The sequence below is a fragment of the Erinaceus europaeus genome, chromosome 1, assembly GCF_950295315.1.
Source record: "Erinaceus europaeus chromosome 1, mEriEur2.1, whole genome shotgun sequence".
In the NCBI taxonomy this organism is placed as follows: Eukaryota; Metazoa; Chordata; class Mammalia; order Eulipotyphla; family Erinaceidae; genus Erinaceus; species Erinaceus europaeus.
Window position 1 is genome coordinate 55,175,866 of NC_080162.1, and position 27,671 is coordinate 55,203,536.

The window sequence follows — 27,671 nt, forward strand, 5'->3', positions numbered from 1 at the left end:
CCTGTGACCTCAGACAGTCATGAGGATGCCCAGTTCAAGCCCTGGCTCCAGGCCCTGCACTCCACTCTCCCTGCCCTAGAGGACCTTTGCATTCAGTTACACTCTAGAGTCAGGGAAGAGGGTGGTGTGAGTCCCCTGGACACACTCCACAACGCCCTCCTGTTCAAAGGGTGGGGAGAACAGGAAGCAGGAAGAGCAAAGCCAGCAGCTCCTAGAGAGATAGCAGAGAGGTCCTGTGAGCAATGCCCTGCGCCCAGAAGGGTGGTTCCAGGAAATTCCAAGCCGGCCAACAGAGCTGGCTTTTCGGAGCAGCTATGCTGCTATTTTAAGGACTGTGCTGAAGGGAAACAGCTCAACAAAATCAAGGCAATTGTTTCAGAGAAGTGAGGTCAGTGTAGCCTCCAGCACACCCTTCTGCACCTTCTGGGATGAAGCCAGAAGCATGGGGTAAGGCAGACTATGATACCCATTTGACATTTGTCCAACAACTACAGTCTCACAGGGTCTGAAGTGAGCTTTTAGTTCCCTGAATAATAACAGCAAGAGGAGGCTCTCTAGTGCTTGGTTCCTCCTTTAGCTGGGTGGGCTAGCATATCAGTGATCATTTTTATACATGAAACTCCATGGAACAGAGATTCCCAAATGAGGTGGCCCCATGTGGGCTAACAGTATTATTACTCTGATAGTATGTAATGTTTTTTTTGTTTTAATTTTTATTTATTTATTGTTGGCTAAAGATAGATAGAAATTGAGAGGAGTGGGGGAGGGAGAGAGGGAGAAGAAGAGAGACACCTGCAGCCCTACTTCACCCCTTGTGAAGCTTTCCTCCTGTGAGTGGGGACCAGGAGCTTGAACCTGGGTCCTTGTACACTGTAATGTGTATGCTTAACCAGGTGTGTGCCACTGCCTGGCCCCAGAAAAGATATGATGGTATGGCTTTCTTGAGTTAGGGCTTGCAAAAATAGCTCACTTAGATAGTGTGCTGCTTTGCTGTCTATAGTGTGACCGATGTTTCAGCCCAGTTCCCACTATACTGGAAGAAGCTTTGATACTACAGTCTCTTTTATTCTCTCTCTTTGTCTCTGTCTCTCTGTTTGAAAAAGTCATCCTGGAATAGTGAAGCCTGATGATTGATAACAGTAGTTAGTAGTAATAATAATAATATAATATAGTTCTGTTGCTCTGGCTTGGAAACAAAACAAGAGAGAAACACCCTCTTGTTCAAGGACAAGGTTCTTACTATGTGAAAATATTTCCAGAAGGAATCCAGTCATTGCTGGGTATGAGCAAATTGCATTGAGAAGCTCAATTCAGTGAGGGAGACATCCAAGAAATAAATAAAGAAAAAAGGCTCAAGAAATAACTTTCTTGGATAATGCACTACATTGCCATGTGCATGACAAAGGTTCATGTGTGGCCTCTACCACAGTGAAGGAGGTTTTGGTTCAGAAGAAGATGAATAAGGAGGAGGAGGAGGAGGAGAAAATGGGCTAGCAAAATAACTCACCTGGACAGTGTACTGCTTCGCCATGTGCATGACCCAGGTTTGAGCCCAGCCCCCACCACATTAAAGGAAGCTGTCGTACTGTGGTCTCTTTCATGTTCTTTTTCTTCTTCTCTGTAACTAAAAATGAATAGATAAAAAGAAATAAGAGCTAATATCCTAAGAGATTTTGACATGAGGAAGGAAAGATTTAGACTCTAGGAAAGTTGTTGACAGATGTTCTACCCTCAAGGGCTAGATGAGGAAAAAGAAACAAGAAGAACAGGAGAATGATTGCCTCAATAATGTCGTAAATTGCAGATCATTTTTAAAAAGGAAAATGAACTGCATGCATACCAGCAATGGGTGTAGAATACAAACACAAGAAGTTATTGTGTTTTTGGAAAAGTTAACAAGTGGGTTTCATAGTTTCCTTCTGACTTTCTTATTGCCCATATTCTCCTGGGCTCTGTTCTGATAGAGTGCTTAATCACATCCCCATAAGTGACTAAGGTTGCCTGAACACACACACACACACACACACACACACACACACACACACACACACACACATTATTGCAGGTGGCTTGCTTTTCTTTTGCAGCGCTAGCTTCGCAGGCAGGAGACAGACAACCAGGGACTCATGGCTGAGCTGGGAAGCAGTATCTCTTTATTGATGTGGAAGGCAGCACAATCTAAGATAAACTATCTCTAATCACAATCTTGTCCTTATATATATATATATATATATATTCACCAAGTAGGGTGGAAACAGGATGTGATGTAGAGAGGGTGGAGCAAAAAGAGATTGGTGAAAATTAGGGTGTGACAAGGAGAGGGGCAGAGCAAAAAGACATCGTGAACCAGTGGGGATTAAACCAACACCCTGGAGGCAGGGTGGTGCTTAGTCAACAGTGGTTATGTAAATAGAATACAGTGTTAAGCAGGGAGGATTAAATCAATGAAACAGAAGGGGTTTAGAAGCATACCAACATTTTTTCTCTGTGGTGAGAGTGGAAATGAGACCCTTGAGGTGGACATGAATATAGCCCAGCCTATAGGGCCCTTTGGTGAAAGCTTGATTCAAAAAGTATGCTGAGTAGAACCCTCTGTCCTCCATCAGAAAAGGAAGCTGGGGTAGGAGAACAGTTAATTATAACCAGTGATACCCTTGCCGGGTTATTTAGTAATCTGCTAGGCAGTCTGAAGGCACAAATTCTTAACACAACAATGCCATGGATGCTCTCCAAAGATGCAGGGAAAGATGTTGTATTAGGGAAACAATAGATTCTAGTGTTAATGAGGAGGCTAAGGAAATCAACCTTGGCTCCAGTGGTGAGAGAAGAAACAGAATGCTTCCAATCCAGACTTCTATCATCCACAACCCAAAGACCACTCCCAAAACCATGAGGGCAGCCAAAATGGGCCAGCCATACTCTGCTGGTGCCAGACAAAATGGGAGAACTGCTTCAGAAACCACAAGAAAAGATGGAGTGGAATTGGCCAGGAACTTCCCAAAGGAAACAGGTGGAATTCCCAACTAGACAATTGGAATGGGAGGGGGCAAGTACTCTCAGGGGAATGAAAAAAGAATGAGAAAAATGACAAGAGAGAGAGAGAGAGAGAGAAACAGAAAAAGAGACATGAAAGGGCAAGAGAATGATAAGGACATTATTTTTATAGTACCATATTACAAGTCCCCTGCTCTCCCCTGAGCACTATAAAAAACAGATTAAGAGACTGAGCTGTAGTTCAGTGTTAAGAGTGTAGGATTATATATATGCCAAGGTGATGATATGACCCATCCTCTCTCCTTGTTAAAAATAAATAATTTTTGAGTAGTTCAGTGGGTTAAGTACACATGGCGCCAAGTGCAAAGGCCAGCATAAAGATCTCTGTTTGAGCCCCTGGCTCCCCACCTGCAGGGGGGGTCACTTCATGGGTGGTGAAGCAGGTCTGCAGGTGTCTTTCTATCCCCATCTGTCTTCCCCTCCTCTCTCAACTTCTCTCTGTCTTATCCAACAACAACAATAATAGCAATAACAACAATAATAATGACAATGATAAATAACAAGGTGCAGGCACCCCAGCAATAACCCTAGAGGCTAAAATAATTAATTAAATAAATAAACAATTTTTAAAATCAAAGACTTGTTTATCTATGAGATAGATAGAAACAGCATCACTCTGGCATGTGAAGTGCCAAATTCATACTCAAGACCTCATACATGCAAGCCCTGCACTCTACTTGCTGAGCCATCTTCCCAATGAGACAAATATATATATATAACAGTAGCTTAGATTAGGAAGAATGTGTTCCTGATCAGTTCCTGAGAGCAGCATGCAGAAAAGTGGGCCCCACCCTAAGGTTCCAGGACTGGGGGAAATACAGGCTCTATAGTGGAAATGTGAGGTTCCTGTTGTCTTAGGGTTCAAGAAGACAACGGATAGTTATCGTTATCATCACGTTATTTGGTGATAGGGTTAACTTTGGAAAGTCCCTTTGATAGGGTTTGGGGTATAGTACCCAGCATCTTGTATATAGCTGTGCTGTCGGTTGCTTCTGTTCTCCCTGGTCTAGGCTTTTGGGAGAGAACATATCAAAGACAGCCTAAAAAAGAGTTAGATGAATAAAAATGAGAAAGACCTTTAGAAGGTTCTATGGGCACTACTAATCTTAGGAAAGCAGGTATTTTGAATAGAGTGTAGGACAATTATAATTGAGTTATCTTCCTCATCTAGGTGGTGGTAGTAGTAGTAGTGTGTGTGTGTGTGTGTGTGTGTGTGTGTGTGTGTGTGTGTGTGTGTGTGTGTGTGTGTGTGTGTGATTGTAATTGCTGCTATTGTCATGGGGAAGAGAAAGGGATGGGAGAAAACAACACACCTTGGAGAATTGCCAACAAATTTCTTTACTGAACATTTCTTAATAATGTTCAGGGAGCAAAATTCAGGCTTGTATGGATTGGTTATATGGTTTAAGATGCTTAGTCTGACTTCCGACAAAAAAAAAAAAAAAAACAACACTGCAGGATATTCCTTCAGATGTTGCTATAGCACTGGAGCTTTATAGATGTTACTATAGTATTGGATTTTTATACCATAAACATTAAATTCTATTTTAAAAATTGAGCTTAACATGGGCTGATACAGTTACCATGGGGAAAGGAAAATATTTCCTTACACCCCCCCCCCCAAATAGACGTTAGAAACTGCTTCTAAGAAAAAAGATAAAAATCTATGTCTGAAGAAAGGATGGAAACCTTTAAGAGTCAGCACTTGAAAGTAAGCACTTGAAAAATATTTGAAGTATGGTTTCAACTTTTATGAATATTTATTCTTGAAATAAACCTAGAATCATGTGGAAGAAACAGTCTGATCTTTTCCAAAGAAAGATTGCAGAAAATATTAGAAAATCAAAGAACAATCTCTATAGCATTTCTCTGAGTCAGGGAGGCTGTCACATTCACAACACAATTTCTTGGCAACTGGTCCACAAGTGTTTTTATTGAAAATTGAGAAATTGGAAAGATAAGGGGGAAAATAATATAGAATGTTTCACTGGAAACAAGAAAGGACTCAGAAAACAATGAAACCTAAGCCCCTTTGGGAAGTGACAACAAAGTACTATTTTCTTATAGAAAATATTGTGGAAGCTAACTTACCTAATGAGCTATGAGACCCTTTGTGTTTTGTTTGAGAAGATCATTTTGACTGCTAAATGTACAACTATAGAGGTGGCAGTACCTCTAAGAGAAGTCAGTTAGAAAGTAGCTCTAATATTAAGGTTGGACCTGGTGTTTCCCATAGGGTTAGAGGTGGTGTGAAGTGGGCACATGTAAGATGTGTGTTGAAGGTAAGATTCCTAGATCTCTTTCTAGATTGGACATGAGGACTAAGGGAAAAAGGGATTCTGCCAACCTAGTTTTGGACTGAAGCAAATGGGTCAATTTGAGTGAACGAGAAATTTAAGAAGGGGAGTGATGATAAAAGCTTGAGAAATACAAGGTTTCATGTGCACATAAAAGAAGCAAAGTGACTTGTCAAATCTGAGGTTAGAATCTGGTATTCTGAAATTGTTTTTATACACACACACACACACACACACACACACACACACACTACTTAAACCTCCTCAGAAACCTTTTCATTTTGAGGAAGTAAATTTGCATCAACTTTTCTGAAGTGGTCAAGCAGTAGTGTAGTAAGATATAACGTCTATAGGAAAGGAAAGGCATACCTGTCTACCAATAGACACAAATATCTTGTTCCCAAGAACAATGAGGTAAATCAAGGAAGTTTCTCAGGCAGTTGTGAACAATCAGCATGGGTTTAGCATTCCCCTTCCCCTAAGACAAAATCATTCTATATACCATTCGGAGTGTGTGTGTGTGTGTGTGTGTGTGTGTGTGTGTGTGTGTGTGTGTGTGTGTGTAATATGTGATATTGCAAGTGAACTTGTCTGTGTATAACTGTATGCCTGCACATATTCAAGTGTGTTCAGTGCAACACAGGAGTGGAGAGGAAATGAGGAAAAAAATGAGATGGGAGGTTCTAGGTGAAAGTTACGGAGGTACTACCTTCATGGGAGTCAAGTGGTAGCTCAGCGGGTTAAGCTCACTTGGCGCAAAGTGCAAGGACCAGCTTAAGGATCCCGGATCCCCACCAGGAGGGGCGTCGCTTCACAGGTGGTGAAGCAGGTCTGCAGGTGTCTATCTTTCTCTCCCCCCCCCCCGTCTTCCCCTCGTTTCTCCATTTCTCTCTGTCCTATCCAACAACGACATCAATAACAACAATAATAAAAAAAACAACAAGGGCAACAGCAAGAAAATAAATAAATATAAAAAAATATTCTTTAAATCTTTGAAAAAAAAATGAAAGTTACGAAGATAATCTCAAGCTTTGATGATAGTTGAGCATGTTTAGCATCCTTGGCCTTCTGATCTGGCTTAGCAGGATAAATGTGCAAGATCAAGTAAGTGGTAATTCCTTAGAAAGGGAGGGTTTCTCTGTGAATATCCAAGAAATATGGGCCAAAAAGACTGTGGGAGTAGAGGAAAATGATAAATGGATGAAAAGCTCTGAAGCACATTTAGTGTTGTGAGTTTCTCCATGAGAGGAATGGCTAATCACCTAAGTGTCTGATAAAATAGTTTAGGCACAGGTTAGCCTGTTGCAGAGTATTAGGGAAACAAGTAAATTCCAAAGGCGAAGTTCACTGGTGAGTCAAGGGCAGAGAGACCTGATAATGGATATTTCCTTTCTTTTGCCAACCTCCTCTCAATACTGAATTTTTATTGTTCTCTGGAAGGATTTACCCCGATTTCAGATTTTACCAGATTAATCAGTCATAGTGTCTGATAGCCCTGGTCCTACACAATAGCCCACGATATATTTGAGGTCTAAGCAAGTGAGGCTAGGGACCACAGAGAAGAGCTACCAATTCTCAGAGTCACAAGGATGATGATTCCTTTTGCCTTTCACCACTGGCCCAAATTTATAATCATCCCACTTATGAGACATAAAGCCAAGTGGTTAATTAACTATTGCTATGCAACAAGTCCCTCTAATATTCAGCAATTTGAAACAATTGAATTCCCTTCTGGGTGTGTCTTCTACTGAGCACTTTTGGCTCATGATGAAGTTTCATCTCGCTGAACATTGCCTGATACCTGCTGCTGGTGGCAATATTCTACATATACAAACCTCCCAAGCACAGAAGAGTTTGTGACACCTCTGTTCATACCATGAGCTTATGCCACCACTGCTTACATCATGTGCAATGATGTATAATTAATCAAAACAAGTCACTCTACCAAGTCCAGAATCAAGCCTGAGAGGATATCAGGAGAAATACCAGTAGGAAAACATCTGGTATCCTACCATAACAAGATTCAGAGGGGACTGGTAACAATAGAGTCCTCAGGTCTGGGCCTCTTTGATTTGTGTTCCTGACTTTCAAAAGATCCCTATCAAATGAAGATCACCAGATGCTGAAACTCATGCTCATCTAATAATCTACTGAAATATCTTTATCCTGGAATACAGAGGCCATAAAAGTATGTTTTTCATTTAATTTATAGTCAAAAATTTATTAAGAAGTACTAAAAGCTCTCTGTAGGATCAAAAGGATGATACACTCTTCCAGTCATATATAACTCACAAGTCGATCACATACTGAAAGCTAAAGTGTAGTCAAACAGTTGGAGAACAATGGGTGAAAAAAAAATCTATGGGTTATAGAACATACATAAGGTTTAAAGACATCCTTTCATAGTAATTCAAGTAATTTCTTTCCAGTTTCAGAAACAAAGTCACAAAGTTCATAGAACTTATGCAACTAGCCCAAGGCTAAATTGGTAAAATGAAAAGTACTCAGGTTGAGATCTAGGAATGACTACTGAGGACAATAGTGCCCAGAGAAGCCATTACAGGAAAAGTGTTGTCTATACTTTAAATTTTTGTGACTCAGTGCTTTAATCTTGATCACTGGCTATTCCCAAATATTCCTGGGGAAATGCTATACATAAAATAGACCTGACTGTTTATGACAAGAGGTTCCTTTAGTGCAGAGCCAGCCAGATAACAGAAGTTTAAAATAAAGGCATTGGAGGATTTGGTGTCCAGTGAGCCTTACTTCTGGCTTACACATGACTGTTTTCTTGCTGTGTCCCTTACTTGGTGGGAGGGAGTGGGGAATAAGATTTTTCTAAGATTTCTTTCATTGGGCATTAATTCCACTAAGAAGGGCTTCACCTTCATTTCCTAGTCCCTACCTCTAACCACCATCACGATACTGGGATAAAGTTAGAAGATATGAATTTCAGACAGGACACATTTAGTCTATGACACCAAATGAGTCTGATTCACCTACAATCATCAAAATTTAGACACCCCAATGCTCTACCACTTGTAGAGCATTGTTTTTTAAATTTTTAAAAATAAAACATAAAATAAAAAATATTGACAAGACCATAGAATAAGAGAGGTACAATTCCCATTACCAGAGTTCCATATCCCATCCCATCCCTTGGAAGCCCTCCTATTCTTTATCTCTTTGGGAGTATGGACCCAGGATCATTTCGGGGCACAGAAAGTGGAAGGTCTGGCTTCTGTAATTGCTTCTCCACTGAACATGGGTGTAGCAGGTGAGATTTGGAGTCTCCATTTTGGAAAACGCTAGTAAGTCTATTTTAGGTATATTCCAAGTGGCCCATGGCTTTACTAGTTTTTGCTTGAGTCTGGCAGCTAGCATGCAGGTGGACTCAAGGTATTGTCTGGGGAGATGGCATCAGACTTGGAAACAGAACTAGAAAGCTGCATGTAGGAAGAGAGCAGCTCCTAAATATGGGGAAAGTATATAAATATTATTAACTGTAGACCCCATCAATTTGATCTGGGGCCTATATTCTGTGCAGGAGCCTGTATAACCTCTGCATCCCTGTAGGCCTGAGCTTGCTTTCTGTGGTCATAGACCTATCATCGAGTTGTAGAGTATTTTGGTTCAACCTCTCTTCAGAGAATAGGGCAGTCCCCACCATCCTCATTGAGAGCAAGGTCCATTGTTGTTCATGATGGAGATGACCAGTGATAGTGGAGAGAGGGATCTATTAGAGGTCTAGGCCCATCATATCCATATGGGAGTCCCAGAATTCCCTGACTAGGGTCCCAGGAAATTAGGTGGCTTGGTAGTAAGCCAAAGAGCCATCATGAAAGTATGCTTGTCTCTTGTCCTTATCCAGATTTTGTAGTCTTTCCTTTGTTTGACAAGGTTAGCCTTGGAGTGATTGAGGGAAGTGAAATAGGAAGTAGGTGAAGAGAGTATCTAGGTCTAAGTAGAAACTATTTAATTAAGTACTTCATGTTGTCTTTTTTAGGTCTTTCCACTTGCTTGCTTTACTTATTGGGTCACTGCAAACTATTGTGTACTTTTGCTTTAAGGTATATATTTTTCCCTAACTTATGGATAGCTCATAGGACTCCTTAACTTCATTTCAGGTGGTACACTTCCTAACAAAGCCATAGCACCTAGATATGGAACAGGGCTCAAGAGACAGGGGGCATTATTTTTTTTTCCTCCAGGGTCATTGCTGGGCTCGGTGCCTGCACCATGAATCCACTGCTCCTGGAGGCCATTTTCCCCCCTTTTGTTGCCCTTGTTATTGTAGCCTCATTGTGGTTATTATTATTGCTATTGTTGATGTTGTTCATTGTTGGATAGGACAGAGAGAAATGGAGAGAGGAGGGGAAGACAGAGAGGGGGAGAGAAAGATAGACACCTGTAGACCTGCTTCACCGCCTGTGAAGCGACTCCCCTGCAGGTGGGGAGCCGGGGGCTCGAACTGGGATCCTTATGCTGGTTTTTGCACTTTGTGCCACATGCGCTTAACCCACTGCGCCACCGCCCGACCCCAGGGGGCATTATTTTTAAACATAGCTAGTCAGGTCTGAGGTAGCTCTTCTTGCTTTTTCCTTTATGTAGAAATAACAATAAAGACACCTTGCACAGTTCCCCAAACCCTCTGCATGGTGACCAAGTTTAATACCTCCTAGGTGGCCCTCAGTAACCTGCCGTTTCCTCTCCAGGAAATAGCAACTATAACTAAAAACTTTAAATAATCCTGATATTTCTGGCTTGATCAGTGTTATGTTTTACCATATAGCATATAAGGTATTATGCTTATAAAAGAGAAGAACTTTCTTCCTTGAAAAATTTCTGTGAGCATACAGACACCACCTCATCCAGCACCTTGGTGTAACTCTGCCCTAATGGAGAGGGCATTGATAAATTTGCCAGGAGTTACATGGCAGGACAATGAATGTCAATATGGGGCAGGAATGGGCTTGTTAATGGCTAAAGCCACTGTTTGTGAATGCTCATCTGATTCTGATGGTTCTCTTTTATAAACCATACCATCAAATTCCCCAATCTCTTCTTAGTATAGCTTCTATAGTTATCTTGTTATTATTACTATTAGCATAGAGTAAAAATTTTGTGAGTGATTTGTTAGGAAATGTGGCCAGTAACAAGAACTCTCTAGAAAAAAAAATGCTGTCATATACAGTCAGCACTGTAAGGTTTATCTTGATGAGCTTACATGTAAGAATGGCTTTTTATCATGATCTTGTGACTTGATAGATAACTGTAGTTCATTTGGTCCACTTGGTCATTGAATACCTGACCCTCTTTAGTGGCTAGGAGATGGAACTGGCCTGGGGTTGACTATGGTCCAAACTCTCATAATAGATCAGAGATAAGAAGGCTTTTAAGGGTCTGAGAGATAGCTCATATGGGAGCATGCTTGCTTTGCCAAGTGAGTAACCCAGGTTAGAGTCAGCAACCCCCCACTGCACTGGCAGAACCTTCTGTGCTATTCTGTCTTTCTCTCTTTACTTCTGTCACTCTGTCTCTATCTGAAAAAAAATCAGCCAGGAGACATGAAATCCCAGCAATGACTAAATAAACAAATAAATAAAGTCTTTAAACAGGAGTCATGGGGAGCTGCTCCCTTTTGGAATCAGGGGTCAGGGAATTTGCTAGATCATTGAGACCAATTCCTGTAAAAGAACAGGTGATGTCCTACCACACCCATCACAACTGTTTACTTTCCTGTGATTCTAACACTAGAGGCAATTCAGCACTGCTGAAACAAAGCCAAAAATGACAGAAGTTCTCCCACACTCCACCATCCCAACAGCCTTTGGGTTAATATAACCAGAGCCAAATTTTAATTCACTTTGGCTGTGTAGACATACCCTTCAAGGGGAAGAATAACTAATGTTCACCATAGTTAAAGAGTCTTTAGACTTTCCATTCAAACCTACCTGAGTTTGATCCTGCAAAGATTTCTGTCTCTCACTGACCTGTATCATGGCCTAAAATTACTTTTATAAAAATAAATTCAAAAGCAAGAGATGGTTGGATGGGACAGTAGCAACGGGGATCAAAGCCAGTAAATTGATTTGTGTTTCACAAATTGCTGGCTCCTAAGGCTGAAAATGATGTGAATGATTAGGAATTAAGAATAGTCTGGAATGGCCTCACCCCCCCCCCCCCCCCGAGGCAGAGATTTCTTTTAAACTGTCATGCAAAACAAATGCTCCATAGAATGAGCAGACTGCCATGGGAATATTAATGTGGCTGAAAGCATGTGTGTCTAAAATTTTAATCACATTGCCAAACTATTCTGCTGAAGGCCACATTGATTTACTCTCTTGGAGAGGATGTCTTTCTTCATTGTCACTAGACATTCTTATACTTATGCCAAGCTGAATAACAGAACATGGTGTTTCACTGCTGTTTATTTGCATTACTTGAACCATGAGTGAGATTAAGCACCTTTTAATGTCTTTTTAAGCCATATGTATTTATTTTGTTATACATAACATTTATATCCATTATTCGTTTTTCTTTAGGGGTTCCAAGATTTTTCTGTTTGCATTGGGTGACCTTTCCAGAAATGAAGACAATAACATCTTAATACTCATGATTATTTTGCTTCATTTATCATTTGTCTTCTGAATTTGCTAATGATTTTATTTTGAGTAGTCAGATTTTTTTTAATAGCTTAGGAAATTTGTGTTAAATCTGCCCACATTTTTTAAATTGAATTTTCTCTTTTGGAAAAGTCTTTGATTTGGGTCTGGGTGGTGGTGCACCTGGTTGAGTGCACATGTTACGATGCATAAGAACAGTGGTTCAAGCCCCTGGTCCCCACCTGTAGGGACAAAGTTTTACAAGTGCTGAAGCAGGGCTGCAGGAGTCTCTGTACCTCTCCCTAACTCCTCTATCAATTTCCTTTCAATTTCTGGCTGTCTCTACCCAATCAATAAATAAAGATAATAAACAAAATCTAAAAAGTCTTATTTGTCTGGATTTCTACTGGAATGTGGAATGAGACAGGGACCTAGGAATATTTTATCTTCTCTCCAAATCTTTGCCTGTTGAATTCCATTGTGCTGAATGTGAGAGGTTCTTTTTCTGCTCCTCATCCAAAGTAGTCTTTTAATTTGCCAGTGATGAAAATATGCTATCTTTTTTTTGTCTTTAAGTTATGATTTCTGCATTCACATGATGTTTGCTCTCCAGTCCTCTTTTTAGTACCATAAAAATTCATTTCTGCTTTTACACTGCAGACTTTATTTTTCCTTAAATATCTATAAAAGCTTGTTTTTAATTTTGTCCATTTTAGATATGATCTTTGACTTCACATGATGAAACAAACAAAGACATCACACAATTTCCACAGACTTTCCCTCCTCCAGGGTTTTTGTTCCATACATATTTGTTTAGGCTTTTATAGCTTTAAGCAATTTGCCTAAATGTGTGTATATCAACCTAGTGACTTCATTATCTTTGTTGTATAACAAGTTCCCTAAAGTCAATGGTTTATAATAATGTTGATTATTGGTTTCTTTTCTTTTTCTTTTGTGATTATTTACTTACTTAGTCATCTATTTCACCACTCCCCTCACAAAAGCACTGTGTCCCCATCCCCACCTCTATAGATAACCACTATGGCTCTCCCACAATCTTAGACATTTAGGTTGACATTTTGTTTTTTCACATTCATATACTCAATTCTTTATATTCATTATATGTTTCTGGTAATTTCTGCTGAACAAGAATTCAGACAGGGCCTGATGAGGCAGGATTGTCTCTGCCCCATCATGCCCGGGGCTTCAGCTGGAGAACTTGAGGGTGGGGGCCTGAAATTCTGTCAAAACCCCTTCATTCCTTTTTCTGGTGGTTGGTGTTGATGCTGGCCAAGCACATAACACAGCCAGTTGGATCTATATATGATCTCTCTATGTAGACTTGCTTTCCTTGTGTCACTGCATTTGGTTTTGTGTGTGTGTGTGTGTGTGTGTGTGTGTGTGTGTGTGTGTGTGTGTGAGAGAGAGAGAGAGAGAGAGAGAGATATGAAGAGAGATGGAGAGATATGGAGAGAGATGGGGGAGGGAGAGGGAACAACTCACCAGGCATTTATTTTGGTCATCATCTCCAGAGTTCTACCTCTCTGGCATGACTTTTTCAGATTGAAAGAGAGTGACAGAAAATGAGAGAGAGGAAAGATAGGACAACACTGAAGCTTTCTCTAGTGTGGTAGAGGACAGTCTCCAGCCTGGTTCATAAACATGACAAAGCAAATGCACTATCCAGGTGAGCTAGTCTGCCAGCCCTGAGATTATATCTCTTTTATCCCAGCCTGAGAAGTCACATAGCATTATTTCCATGACTTGGATTAATTAGGAGTCACTAAGTCTTCTCCATGTTCAAGGGGAGGGGACTTTGATGTGAATAGTGTCAAAGAATTTATAGATACCTTTGTAAAGCCACTATGTTACAGTGGTTCATAAAATGGTATTATGCCAGCCATCTACACTGTATCCCAGGCTTTAAATGTGTGTTCACAACTGAAAGCCTCAATCTTCACACATTTACAGTCCACTAGCAGACCCACTGGCCTAGTGTTCTCAGGACCACACTGTCCTTGGAACAACACACTTCTCTGCCTGGAACTTTACTTGACTTGGTAACGCCTGAGTTATTAATTCAACTGTCATTTCCTTAGGGAAGCATTCCCTGATCCCAGTAGGGCTCAGTTCCTTCCTCAGCTGTCCACTCTTGGGGTATCTGTCTCTACCTCACACATGTTAATTGTTCCTTGTGCCTGTCTGTCTCCCATGCCAGACAGTGAGCACCCTAGAGTGAGAAAAGTACTACTCATTAGCTTGCATTAATGATGAAAGGCAGTGCCCATTGATAGCACACTCCTGTTGTTTTATTTTATTTTACTGTTATTTTTTTATTTAGAGATAAAAAGGTAGAGAGATAGTGAAAGAGACTGCAGCATCAAAGCTTCCTTCAATGTGGTGGGTGTTGAGCTTGAACATGAGTCATGTACATGCCAAAACAGCACGCTATCCAAGTAAGCCATTTCACCAGCCCTAAATAATCTCTTTAGTTTTACTTATTTATTTTTAACCAAAGTATCGCTCATCTCTGACTTATGATGGTGCTAGGGATTAGCATGAAAATCTCTTTATAATCACTTATGATCTCCCCAGTCTTCTGCCTATTGTTTCCATACCTAAAAACAAGTGGTTGTCTAGAAAGCTCACAGGTCAGCATTCTATAGGTAGCACACCATGAACAGGCAATCCACAGTGGGTTCATCGTTCAGCGTCTGAGTTTAGCTTCCTGGCTGGATAGCTTTCTCACCTACTCTATAATATAGAGTGAGCTAAAGAATGCCATCACCCATCAGTTCCTCACCTGTAAACTGAAAATGTTGTGGTGTCTCTAACAGCCACAAAGCAGGACAGAGACAGTGTAGCTAAATTGGTAATTTGCCTTACTCTCCCCTCAGGCCTGAGGGAAGGACAGGAATAAGCAGTCAGCCCAGAGACAAAGAAAACTGTGAACAGGATCTCCTGACAGGAACCTTCAGCAGTGGGGAAGCTGTGGGAACATATAGCTCAGTACCCTTCCTTTTGACTTTTGTGTGATACCTCCCATCCTACAAACCCAATTGAACTTAACAAGTGGTTTGAGAGCCAATTAAGCATCACCTCAGTAACTTGGAAACAGTCAATGTGGAAACCTACACCACAGATAACAACAGATGTTCTCCATTCAGACCATGTATCTGAAGAACTTGTTAATTAACAAAAAACAAACAAACAAACAAACCCACTCATTTCCTTTGGAACACAACTTTAATTTTCCTATCACCTTTAATCTAGTGGGTGGAAGATGGAGGGTGGACTTGGGGAGGTAATAGTAAAAAGGTACCTGGTACAAGTGACCCCAAGTTGTTAAGTGTGAGGTACATATCAAGTATCCAACTCAGCACCTCTCACTTGCCAAGTATTCAAATCAACATCTCTCACTTGATGTTCATGCATGCAATGGAAATTAACTGCTTACAGAACCTTCTAGAATTGAGTGCTAACATGGAGAAGTTGTAGTGCAGACAGCTTTTCCTTTGAAGTCATTAAGTCTGTCTAGATACTGCCAATTTTCTTTGTCTTTCTTTACTTGTAATAACTGAGCCAGGTTGCAGTTAAGTTTGGTGAATTTCCATATCAAATTTTTAGGAACACATTAGGTCATTTACCCTTAAGAGTAATTTTCATTCTGATATGTGTACTTTCTCTGTTCTACCTATTGACCACTCTGCTCAAATTTCTTCTCTCTCTGTTCTCCATGACTATTACCATCTGATTATTTCCACCTCTTTGTGGCTTCTGTATGTTTTCTTTGTGATTATCTCAACCAATTCTTTTAGATTAGTAATTGGGTATTTTGACAGATCTAATTTACTCATGGTGGCTTAAATGTCTCTGCTAGCTTTTTTTTTCTTCTTCTTGTAACCTTATATTTATACCCATTAGTCTGATGTTTCCTTTAGTATCTCATTTTGTTTTTACTCAGATATTTTAATCAAATATTCTTTGTGTTCTTATGTTAATGAGTTCATGTCCTCTGTAGGACTCCCCCAGCACAAATCAATTTCATATTTATTTTCCTTCAGAACATCTTTCAAAGTTTTGTAAGTAATTTTCCTATCACCTTTAATCTAGTGTGTTTTCAGATAATTTATTGTTAGCTTGCTTAGTCTTTATATGGATACCTCTCTCAGACTACCATTTTACTCCTTCTACTAGAATATATTCTGTTTGCTGTGTATTCCCTGGAAGTCATGAATCTGATACCAGGTGTCCATTTCCTCTGTATCTGAAAGCAGAAGGAAGTGACAAACCATCTGTAGGAATTCTCCTCATATAGATACTAAAGGATCTTGGCAGCACTGTTGAGTAGTTCTACTCTACTTAATCACATAAAACAATTAGTAGGACAAGGTACCTGTCATTTGGGATGTGGCTCTCAACTGTGGAGGAGGAAGCCCATTGCACAGTCCTCACTGACATCATGCAGAGCCTCTGCTCATCTCCTGCTCTGTATCTGCAAGCAAGTGTAACTGTGCTTACTTGTCAGCAGAGTTTGGGGGCTGTGCTCTGCAGTGCTGATGGTAGACAGTTGCTTGTATACAAGGAGGACCTGAGCAGTGGGAAGGAAAAGTTGGGAAAGTAGGACAAACTGGTAGTCATAAGATCCTCCTCTCGTACACTTAACTTCCACCAATGCCTACACAGTGAGTGGGGTTTTAGCAGCATCAGAGACATGGCCCTCCTACTCTGCATATTGAATATGGAATCTCAGAAGCACTGTCCACTGTGCATTCTCATAGCGACTATGACTTTCACACTCCAGTGTATAATTCTCACAAAGACTACACTGGAGGCTAAGAAAAATGCAAAAATATGAGGCAATAGTTTTCCTTTCCATTTGGATGCATGTGTCTGTGTGACAGAAGAAAGCAGTTATATAACAAGATTCCAGTGGAGGGGCTATCTTGTTGATATATCAAGATCAAAGGTGGGTGACAGATTTTCAGTTTTTATTTTTATAAAAATATTTATCTACCCTTGTACCACAAGGAAGGTGTTATGACACCAGAGTACAGCATCATTTCTCTCTCTTTTTTCATGTTTTACTAGTGATTTAATATTGATTTACAAAATTACACGATAACAGGGGTACAACTCTACACCGTTCCCATAACCAGAGTTCTAGATTCCTAATCCCTCCATTGTAAGCCACAGCAGTTCTTCAAAGGTTGAAGATATGAGTTAGATATTATTTCTACAACTATATGTCTATATTTGTATATATCCCCCTCCCCCAGTTTTTTAAGGTCCCATCTTCTCTTCCTTTCCAAGTGACACATACACCTATTACTACATCCAAATGTCCCTCCCTTTTTCCTCCTCTTCTGTCTGGTTCCTGATGGATCTGGAGATCAGAGTGCTCTGGTCATCTTCCCTCTATCATTTCTCTCCACCTAGGATTATGGATCAAAATTCTTTTGGGGGTGCATGAAGTGGAAGTTCTGGCTTCTATAATTGTTTCTTCATTGGACATGGTTGTTGGCAGGTCAACCCATACCCCCAACCTGTTTCTATCTTTCCCTAGTGGGGGAGGGCTCTGAAGTGGTAAGGTTCCAAGACACACTGGTAAGGTCATCTGTGGCATTTCTCTCTGTCTCTCTGTATAAAAAAGTGTTCCAGAATTGTGTGGAATTGTACTCCTCTTATCCTATAGTCTTGTCAATATTTTCATTTTATAAATAAAAAATTGTAAAAAGTGTTCCAGAATGGTGAATTTTTCCCCTTTACTCTCTCCTTTAAACTAAAGTTCATACAATAACAATCAGTCTACTATATGATTTCTTATTTTAATTGTTTATTGGTGATTTAATAATGATTAACAAAATTATAAGATAACAGGGGTATAATTCCATACAATTCCCACAATCAGAGTTCCATGCCCCATCTCCTCCACTAGAATCTTCCCTATTCTTTATTCTTCTGGGAGCATAGAGCACAATTCTTCATGGAGTGCAGAAAGTTGAAGGTTTAACATCTGTAGCTGCTTTTCCACTGGACATGGGCATTGACAGGTCAATCCATACCCCCAGCCTGTTTCTATCTTTCCCTAGTGAGGTAGGGCTCTGGAGAGTTAAGGTTCCAGGACACATTGGTCTGCCCAGCAAAGTCTGGATAGAATCCTATCAGCATTGTTGCCTAGGCACTTCCCATATGGTGGTGTGGTTTGAACCTAGGTCATATGCTTGACAAGGCAGGCACCCTACATGGTGAGATATCTTTCTGTCCCTGGACTCAATTAAAAAAACCTGAGGGAGAGAGAAAGAGAATTAGAGCACTACTCTAATTACATAATGCCCAGTGGCTGTATGTATGCACTGAGCCACCTCCCAGGCCACTAGACTAGCTATTTATTTATTTATTTATAAAATGGAAATATTGTCAAGGCCATAGGATAAAAGGAGCATAATTCCACACAATTCCCATCACAAGAACTCCATATCCCATCCACTCCCTTGAAAGCTTTCCTATTTTTTACTCCTTTGGGAGTATCATTATGGGGTACAGAAGGTAGAAGGTCTGGGTTCTGTAGTTGCTTCTCTGCTGAATATGGGCATTGGCAGGTTGATCCATACTCCTACCCTGTCTTTCTCTCTTTCCCTAGTGGGGACAGGGCTCTGGGGATGTGGGTCTCCAGGGTACATTGGTGAGGTCATTTGCCCAGGGAAGTCAGGTTGGCATCATGGTAGCATTTGGGACCTCATAACAGAGTAATGAGCTGGAGGGTTGGCATTCCATGCCTGACATCTCTGGACACAGTTCAAAGTGAAACATGGTGGTGCTGGTTGCATTGATTATATTGGGATCAGAAGATGGTATCAACTGGTATGAACTGAGAAAATCACACAGGAAAGTAAACCCTACCCCAGAGTTTCTAGGACTGGGAGAAATACAGGTTTTATAGAGAATGGGAAAGGTTCCTGCTATTTTAGGGTTTAAGAAAGCAATAGATAGTTACTGCAATAACCAAATTATTTGGCAATTGGGTTAACTTTGAAAATCCTATTGCTAGGATTTTCTGGATCACACAAGACCCCACCATAAATTATGTCCTTCATTGCCATTTACATGTAGCTGTGAAGTCACCAGTTGATTCTGTTCTCCCTGGTCTAAGCTTATAGGTGATTTAGTATTTCAAAGAAAAAGTGGAATACTACACAGTTATTAAGAATAATGAACCCACTTTCTCTGACCCATCTTGGATGGAGCTAGAAGGAATTATGTTAAGTGAGACAACTGAGAAAGACAAAGATGAATATGGGATGACCCCACTTACAAACAGAAGTTGAGAAAGAGGAACAGAAAGGGAAACTCAAAGCAGAATCTGACTGAGTTTGGAGTATTGCACCAAAGTAAAAACCTCTAGGGGGAGGATGAGGGTAGATGTTCAGCTTCACTATGGGGGTGAGGGAAGAGGAACAGAATTTTGGTGGTGGGAATGATGTTAGTATACACTCCTATTAACATATTTTCACAAATAATTATTTGATTAATATGAGGGGGGGAAATGGATTGAATGTTTCAAAACCTTTTGATGCATAGACCTGAGCTCCCAGTATATATTCCTTCAATCTAAGCACTCAAGACTTCAAATTGGTAATCAGATTGAATTTTAACAGTGGGTTCAAATTGTTAATGCATCTCTAATAATGGCTTTTTAAAAAAGAAACATTTTAATTCGAGAAGTGTGTGCCATTACTTCAACCTTTATTTTGATGGAAAATTTAAATTTTGGTCTCTGAAAACTTGGTCCAACTGAATTTTGTTTTTATTCCTTTGAAATGGGGTGTCTCAACTTGAGAATAACAGCCCTTTTGGGCCAGGTGATTCTTTGTTCTTTAGTGAAGTCGTATACATAGCAGGACATTTTCAGCATTCCTGGCCTCTACACACCAGATCACAGGAGCAACTCCTCCCCATGATGGTTTGAAGATTACAGCTATTTATATGTTATCAGGCACCTCACCACCACTGACAAAGAACTCAGATGTTTATAGTCATTCAGCTATCTGAGATATTTTCAAACTTTCAATGGTGCAGAAATCAAAGGAATACTTTTTTTTTTGTCTTTATGAGGACACATTAATCAAGGTAGATTGTAACAACTATCCAACAATTTGTTAATATTTTGCTCTGGTGCATCTATTTTGAGCAGGCCAGAATAGTCTGTGGCCTACTGTCTGCAGCCTATTCTTTGCTGTGTGTACTGTAAATACTGGAGGTGGACCAGACTCCACACATACAACTTTGTTTTGGAACCCTGGGTTTGGCTTTTTTCCTTACATTATACTAGAATTCCTGAAACAATTTCACTCTATTTTTTGTGACACATATTCTAATGGCCTATGTGCCTCAGACTGAGTGTCTAGTTTAGGATGAGCCCTGTGCATCTAGCAGAAGTTCCTATACCTGCTGTTTATTTTGTCCACCTGGTTAACCTTTTTGAATAAACACCTTAGCTATTCATGATTAGGGAATGAGACGCTTCTAAACTGTGCTTTTTTCCTGAGTGCCCTGCAAATCTTTGAAGTATATTGTCTGATATTGGTATTTTGCTTTGCAAACATACCATGTATAGCAGGGAAGCAATTACAGAAGCCAGACCTTCCACCTTCTGTACCCCATAATGTTCCTTGGTCCATACTCCCAGAAGGATAAAGAATAGGAAAGCTATCAGGGGAAGGTATGGGATATGGAGTTCTGGTGGTGGGAATTGTGTGGAGTTGTACCCCTCTTATCCTATGGTTTTTGTTTAGTGTTTCCATTTTATAAATAAAAATGTTAAAAAAATTTTTTTAAAGTAGGTCAAAGTACTAAACAGACAGAAATATAAGAAGATACTCTTAAGAAATGTTCCACTTCACTTATTATTATAAAAATACAAGTTAAAATTACACTGAATTCCCACCAGCAGGGGAGTCACTTCACAAGTGGTAAAGCAAGTATGCAGGTGTCTGTCTTTCTCTCTGTCTTTCCCTCCTCTCTCCATTTCTCTCCATCCTATCCAACAACGATGACACCAATAACAACAACAATAATAACTAAAACAATAAAACAACAAGAGCAACAAAAATGAAATAAATAAATATTTTAAAAATTACACTGAGATACAATCTCACACCTGAGAGAATGGCTTACATAAAAAAATCAGGAAATGACAGGTGTGGAGAAAGTTGTGGAGAAAAGGAAGTCTGTTATACTGCTGGTGGGAATACAAACTAGAACAGCCTCTTTGGAAGACTGTATGGAGAGTGGTTAAACAAATAAAAATGGAATTAACTTCTGATCCAATGCTACCCTTAAGCATTTATCCAGTGAACACTCAAACAGTAATTCAAAGGGAAGTATCCACTCCTATGTTCATAGCTGCATTATTCATAATACCCAAAGAGTGGATGAAGCCTAAATGCCCATCACTGGATGACTGGCTAAAGAAGCTATGGGGATACATACTCCATGGAATATTGATTTAAAATAAAAAGAATGATATTGTGTCCTTTGGGATGAAGTGGATGAAACTGAAGGTGACTATGCTTAACTAAATAAGTAAAGAGGTAAAAGACAAATACCAGATGGCTTCACTCATATGTGGAATCTAGATATCTAATTTACATGGACTTGCAAAAAAAAAATAAAAGCAAATAAACTGTTTGCAAGACTTGTGAGAACCATGTTGATTATTTTTGAGAGGTGGAGGCTTGGAGATCCAGAGCTTTGGTGGTGGGTCTCATATGTAACTATATATTTTAATCTTAAATCTTGTAACATACTATTACTAACAAATAAAAATAAAAATAGATCTGTAGTAACCCCCCCTCAAAGAATAGCTTGTCAATAAACATTTCCTTCAATAGGAAGCTTCTCTATAGAGAATTCCAGTACTAACTATTTAATACTGATTTACAAAACTGCATGTCAAAAGGGGTATAATCCCCTACCATTCCCACTACCAGAGTTCTGAATCCCCAATACCTTTATTGTAAGCTACAGTAGTTTTCCTAAAGTTGCAGATATGGGTTAACTATTATTTATACAACTATCTGTCTATATTTGTATATAATTGCCCCCCCCCTTAAAGGTCCCATCTTCTCTTCTTTCCAAGTTACACAAATGTCCCTCCCTTTTTCCTCTTCTCACTCCAGGTCCTGATGCAGTTGGAGTTCAGAGCTATTTTATCCTCTTCCTCCTATCATTTCTCCCCCACTGGAAGTATGCATCAAACTTATTTTGGGGGTACAGAAGATAGGAGTATTGCCTTCTGTAATTGCTTCTCTGCTGGGCAAAGTCAACCCATATCTCCAGCCTGTCTCTATCTTTCCCTAGTGGGTAGGGATCTGGAGAGGTAAGGTTCTGGGACACATTGGTGAAATTGTCTGCCTAGAGAAGTCAGGATAGAATCATGATAGTTTGTGCAACTTGGTGTCTGGAAGGTGAAAGGATATAAGTGAGACAAAATGGTTAATGAACAGAAACCAAAAAGTAGGAACAAAGCAGGTTAAATTAGAGATCTTAGAGTAGAAGAAAGCTAGGAAGTCGATTTTCGGCATGTTCCTAGGGACCCATGACTATGGTAGTTTTTCTTGAGTTTGATAGCTAACAGGAAGTTAGATAAAAGTATGGTCTGAGAAAATGGTGTCAGAGTAGATAAAAGAGCTAGAAAGTTGGGTTAGGGCAGAGAGTAGCTCCCATTCTTGAAATAAAAATCTATAAATGAAATTAGCATTTACCCCTTCCACCTGACCCAGAGCCCATACAAATTATTAATAACTCTAGAGTTCTTTGACCTTCTTTGGTTTCCACTTTATAAGAAATATGACTTGAACCACAGTTCCTTTCTTTCTTTCCTTTTTTAAAATTTTTATTTATATAAAGGAAACACTGACAAAAACCATAGGATAAGAGGAGTACAACTCCACACAATTCCCAATGCCAGAACTCCTATCCCATCCCTTCCCCTGATAGCTTCCCTATTCTTTATCCCTCTGGGAGTATGGACCCAGGATCATTATGGGGTACAGAAGGTGGAAGGTCTGGCTTCTGTAATTGCTTCCCTGAAGAACATGAATGGTGACAGGTCAATCCATACTTCCAGCCTGCCTCTCTCTTTTCCTGGTGGGGCAGTGCTCTGGGGAAGCAGGGTTCCAGGACACATGGGTGGGATCATCTGCCCAGGGAAGTCCTGTTGGCATCATGGTAGTATCTGGAACCTGGTGGCTGAAAAGAGAGTTAACATATAGAGACAAACAAATTGTTGACTAATCATAAACCTAAAGGCTGGGATAGTTCAGATGAAGAGTTGGGGGGGTCTCCATTTTGTAAATAGTTAGTAGGACTATTTTACTTATATTCCAAAGGATCCATGACCATACTACTTTTGTTTTTTTCCTGAGCCTGACATCTGATATGCAGGTAGATCCAAGTTATTGTCTGGGGAGATGATGTCATGGCTGGAAAAAGGACCAGAAAGCTGGATCAGGGGATAAAATAGCTCCCAAATATGGGAAAGGTATATAAATATTGTTGACTGTAAACCCCATCAATTTGATCTGATCTAGGGCCCATATTCTGTTTAGGAGCCTATGTGACCTCTGCATCCCTGTAGATCTGAGCTCACATTCTGTGGTCATGAGTAGGAACATTCCAAGCTGCCACAGTTTCAGAACCCATCTTCCTCAGGTGGAACATAGAGTATGTTATCCAGCCTCCCTTCAGAGGATGGAACATTCTCTACTGTTGTTGATCCATGTTGAGAGCAACACATCTATTGTGTTGTTCCTGATGGAGATGACCAGTAACAATGGAGAGAGGGATTTATTCAAGGTCTAGGCTCATCATGTCTGTTTGGGAATCTCAGGACTCCCTGACTAGGGCCCCAGCTGATGGGGTGGTCTGATAGTGACTAAAGAGTCATCATTAAAGTATGCCAGTCTCTTGCCCTTATTCAGCTTTTGTAGTCCTTAATTTGATAAGGTTAGCTTTGAAGCGACTGAGAGAAGTATAATAGGAAGTAGGTGAGGAGGGTATCTAAGTCTAAGTATACACTATTTCATTAGGAACTGTATAGTGTCTTTTTAGGCCTTTCTACTTGATTGTTGCATATACTGACTCATTGCAGACCATTGTGAACTTTTGCTTTCACTATATATTTTGCCCTAATTTATGGATACATGTGAATATATGCCCTATCTCTTGAGACCTGGTATATATCTAGGTTTTGGGACTTTGTTAGGAAGTTAACCACCTGAAATGGAATTAGAAAATCCTATGAAAGGAAAGGTCTCACCTGGGTAATGAGGCTCAAGGATACTGGACAAAGTCTGAAGTGAAGCATGCCAAAGTAGTACTAGTTGTGTTGATTATATTGGGATCAGAAGATGCAATATCATTTGGTATGAACTGAGAGAAGCATGCATGAAAGTGAGCCCCACCCTAGAGGTTCCAGGACTGAGGGAAATATAAGCTCTATAGAGGAAGTAAATGGCCCCATCCAAAAATGGGCAGAGGATATGAACAGAATATTCACTACAGAAGAGATCCAAAAGGCTAACAAACACATAAAAAATTGCTCCAGGTCACTGGTTGTCAAAGAAATGTAAATACAGACAAAATTGAGATACCACCTCACCCCTGTGAGCATGGCATACATGAAAAAAAGAGCAGAAACAAATGCCGGAGAGGCTGTGGAGACAGAGGAACTCTTCTGCACTGCTGGTGGGAATGTAAATTAGTCCAAGCTCTGTGGAGAGCAGTCGGGAGAACTCTCACAAGGCTAGACATGGACCTTACATATGAGCCAGTAATACCTTTCCTAGGGATATACCCCAAGGACTCCGTGACACCCAACCAAAACGATATGTGTTCGTAGCAGCACAATTTGTAATAGCTAAAACCTGGAAGCAACTCTGGTGCCCAACAACAAATAAATGACTGAGAAAGCTGTGATATACATATTACACAGCTGTTAGGAACAATGAGCCCACCTTCTCTGTTCCATATTGGATGGAGCTAGAAAGAATTATGTTAAGAGAGCTAAGTCAGAAAGACAAAGACCAGTAAGGGATGATCCCACTCATTAACAGATGTTGAGAAAGAAGAACAGAAAGGGAAACTCAAAGCTGGGTCTGACTGAGTTTGGAGTAGGGCAACAATGTAAAAATCTCTGGATAGAGGGTGAGGGTGGATGTTCGGCTTCACTGGGAAGCTGGCAGGAGAAGGATGGGATGGGACACAGTCTTTTGGTGGTAGGAATGGTGTTTATGTACACTCCTATTAACTTGTAGTCATATAAATCATTTAATTAATATGAGAGGGGAAAAACTGATTGAATGTCTCAAACTTATTAATGTACATACCATTACATTACATTACATGAGTCTTTGAAATATTGACTCTCTTAAAAGCTTAGACCAGGGAGAACAGAAGTAACCAGTGGCATTTCTCTATAAGACACAGCTATATACAAATGATGTCAAAGGACATAAATTATGGTGATGTTGTGTATGATACAGCAAGTCCTAAAAAAGGAATTTTCAAAGTTATCCCAATTGCCAAATAATCTGATTATAGCAATGACTATCTATTATCTTCTTAAACACTGAGAGGAACCTCCCATTTCCTCTATGGAGGTCTTTTTTTTTTTTTTTTTTCTTAAAGAGCGCTGCTAGCTGGAGCCCTATTTGGGGAGTGCTGAGATTCCCAAACAGATATGATGGGCCTAGACCTCAAATAAATCCCTCTCTCCATTGTTACCAGTCATCTCTATCAGGAACAACAAAATAGACCCCTTTGTGGGCCCCCCATAGAACCTTGCCCTCAACTTGGATCAACAACGGTAGAAAATGTTCCATCTTCTGAAGGGAGGATGAACAACATACTCTATGCTACACCTGAGGAAGATGGGTTGATACTGGGGCAGTTTGGAATGTTCCTGCTCATGACCACAGAATGTGAGCGCTGATCTATAGGGATGTGGAGATCACATAGGCTCCTAAGCTGAATATGAGCCTCAGACCAAATCAAATCGATGGGGTTTACAGTCAACAATATTTATACCTCTTTCCCATATTAGGGAGCTACTCTCTTCCCTGATTCAGACTCGGGAAAAAAACTAGTATAGCCACAGGCCCTTTGGTATATAACTAAAATATGCTTACTATCTATATACAAAATGAACAACCCCCCCCAACTCTTTGTCTGCACTATTCCAGCCTTTAGGTTCATAATTGTTCAACAATTTGATTGGCTTTGTATGTTAACTCTCTTTTCAGCCACCAGGTTCCAGATGCTAGCATGATGCCAACAAGACTTCCCTGGACAGACGACCCCACCAACGTGTCCTGGAGCTCTGTTTCTCCAGAGCCCCACCCTTCTAAGGAAAGAGAGAGACAGGCTGGGAGTATGGATTGACCTGTCAACTCCCCTGTTTAGCAGGGAAGCAATTACAAAAGCCAGACCTTCAACCTTCTGCATCCCACAATGATCTTGGGTCCACACTCCCAGAGGGATAGAGAATAGGAGAGCTATCAGAGGAGGGGATGGGATATGGAGATCTGGTGGTGGGAATTGTGTGGAGTTGTACCCCTCTAATCTTATCTTATACTATGGTTTGGTTAATGTCTCCTTTAATAAATAAATAAATTAATTAATTAAATAGCACTGCTACAACTCTATGATCATTTTCAACCACTGATGATGACATTAAATTTTAGAGGAGGGAAATTTTTGAAATCTGGCCCTACTGTCTGTATTTACTCCAAATTCCTATTTAAAATTGGTAAGATGCCAGGAAGTATCACTCCAAGGTGGTTCTTAAAGTGCAATGTTCAAAGGAAACTTTTAAAAATTCATTACTTGGGTGAGACCTTTCCTTTTATAGTACACTCTAATTTCATCTCAGGTAGTTCACTTTCTAACAAAGTCCCATAACCTAGATATACACCAGTTTCTGTGAGAGAGAGCTTATGTGCACACATATCCATAAACTACTGCAAAATATATACCTGAAAGCAGAAGTACACTAGAGTTTGCAGTGAGTACCTCCCTAACACTTCCTCTCCACTATTCCAAGCTTGGGATCCATGACTGCTCAACAAATTGTTTGGCTTCATATGTTAACTCTCTTTTCAATCACCAGGTTCCAGATGCCACCAGGATGCTGGCCAGGCTTCCCTGGATTGAAGACCCCACCAATGTGTCCTGGAGCTCAGCTTCCCCAGAGACACACCTTACTAGGGAAAGAGAGAGGCAGACTGGGAGTATGGACCGACCAGTCAATGCCCATGTTCAGCGGGGAAGCAATTACAGAAGCCAGACCTTCTACCTTCTGCAACCCTCTACGACCCTGGGTCCATGCTCCCAGAGGGATAGAGAATGGGAAAGCTATCATGGGAGGGGGTGGGTTATAGGGACTGGGTGGTGGGAATTGTGTGGAGTTGTACCCCTCCTACCTTATGTGTTTGTTCATTAATCCTTTCTTAAATAAAAAATTTTAAAAAACTTCTTTAAAATCTTTTCAAATCAAAGTTCAAGTTTCAATATCAAATCTAATTGCTTCTACTTACCCCTATCCTATGATTCAGTAGTACATGATTAGTTAGTCAATTTTGGACATATTGCTGTGAAATACTGTGCTACTAAAAGCCATTTTGTAGGACATTTAGTCACATGGCAATGTTCA

At 40.2% G+C, this 27,671-nt stretch overlaps 1 long non-coding RNA gene across 1 annotated transcript; it reads left to right on the forward strand.

The window, feature by feature from the left end:
- The first annotated feature begins 327 nt into the window (after window positions 1–327).
- LOC132541848 (uncharacterized) lies at window positions 328–26,554 on the forward strand. Its single transcript, XR_009552940.1, has 3 exons — window positions 328–447; window positions 22,138–22,204; window positions 26,263–26,554. It is a non-coding gene; the product is annotated as an uncharacterized LOC132541848 (long non-coding RNA).
- Window positions 26,555–27,671: the final 1,117 nt, after the last annotated feature.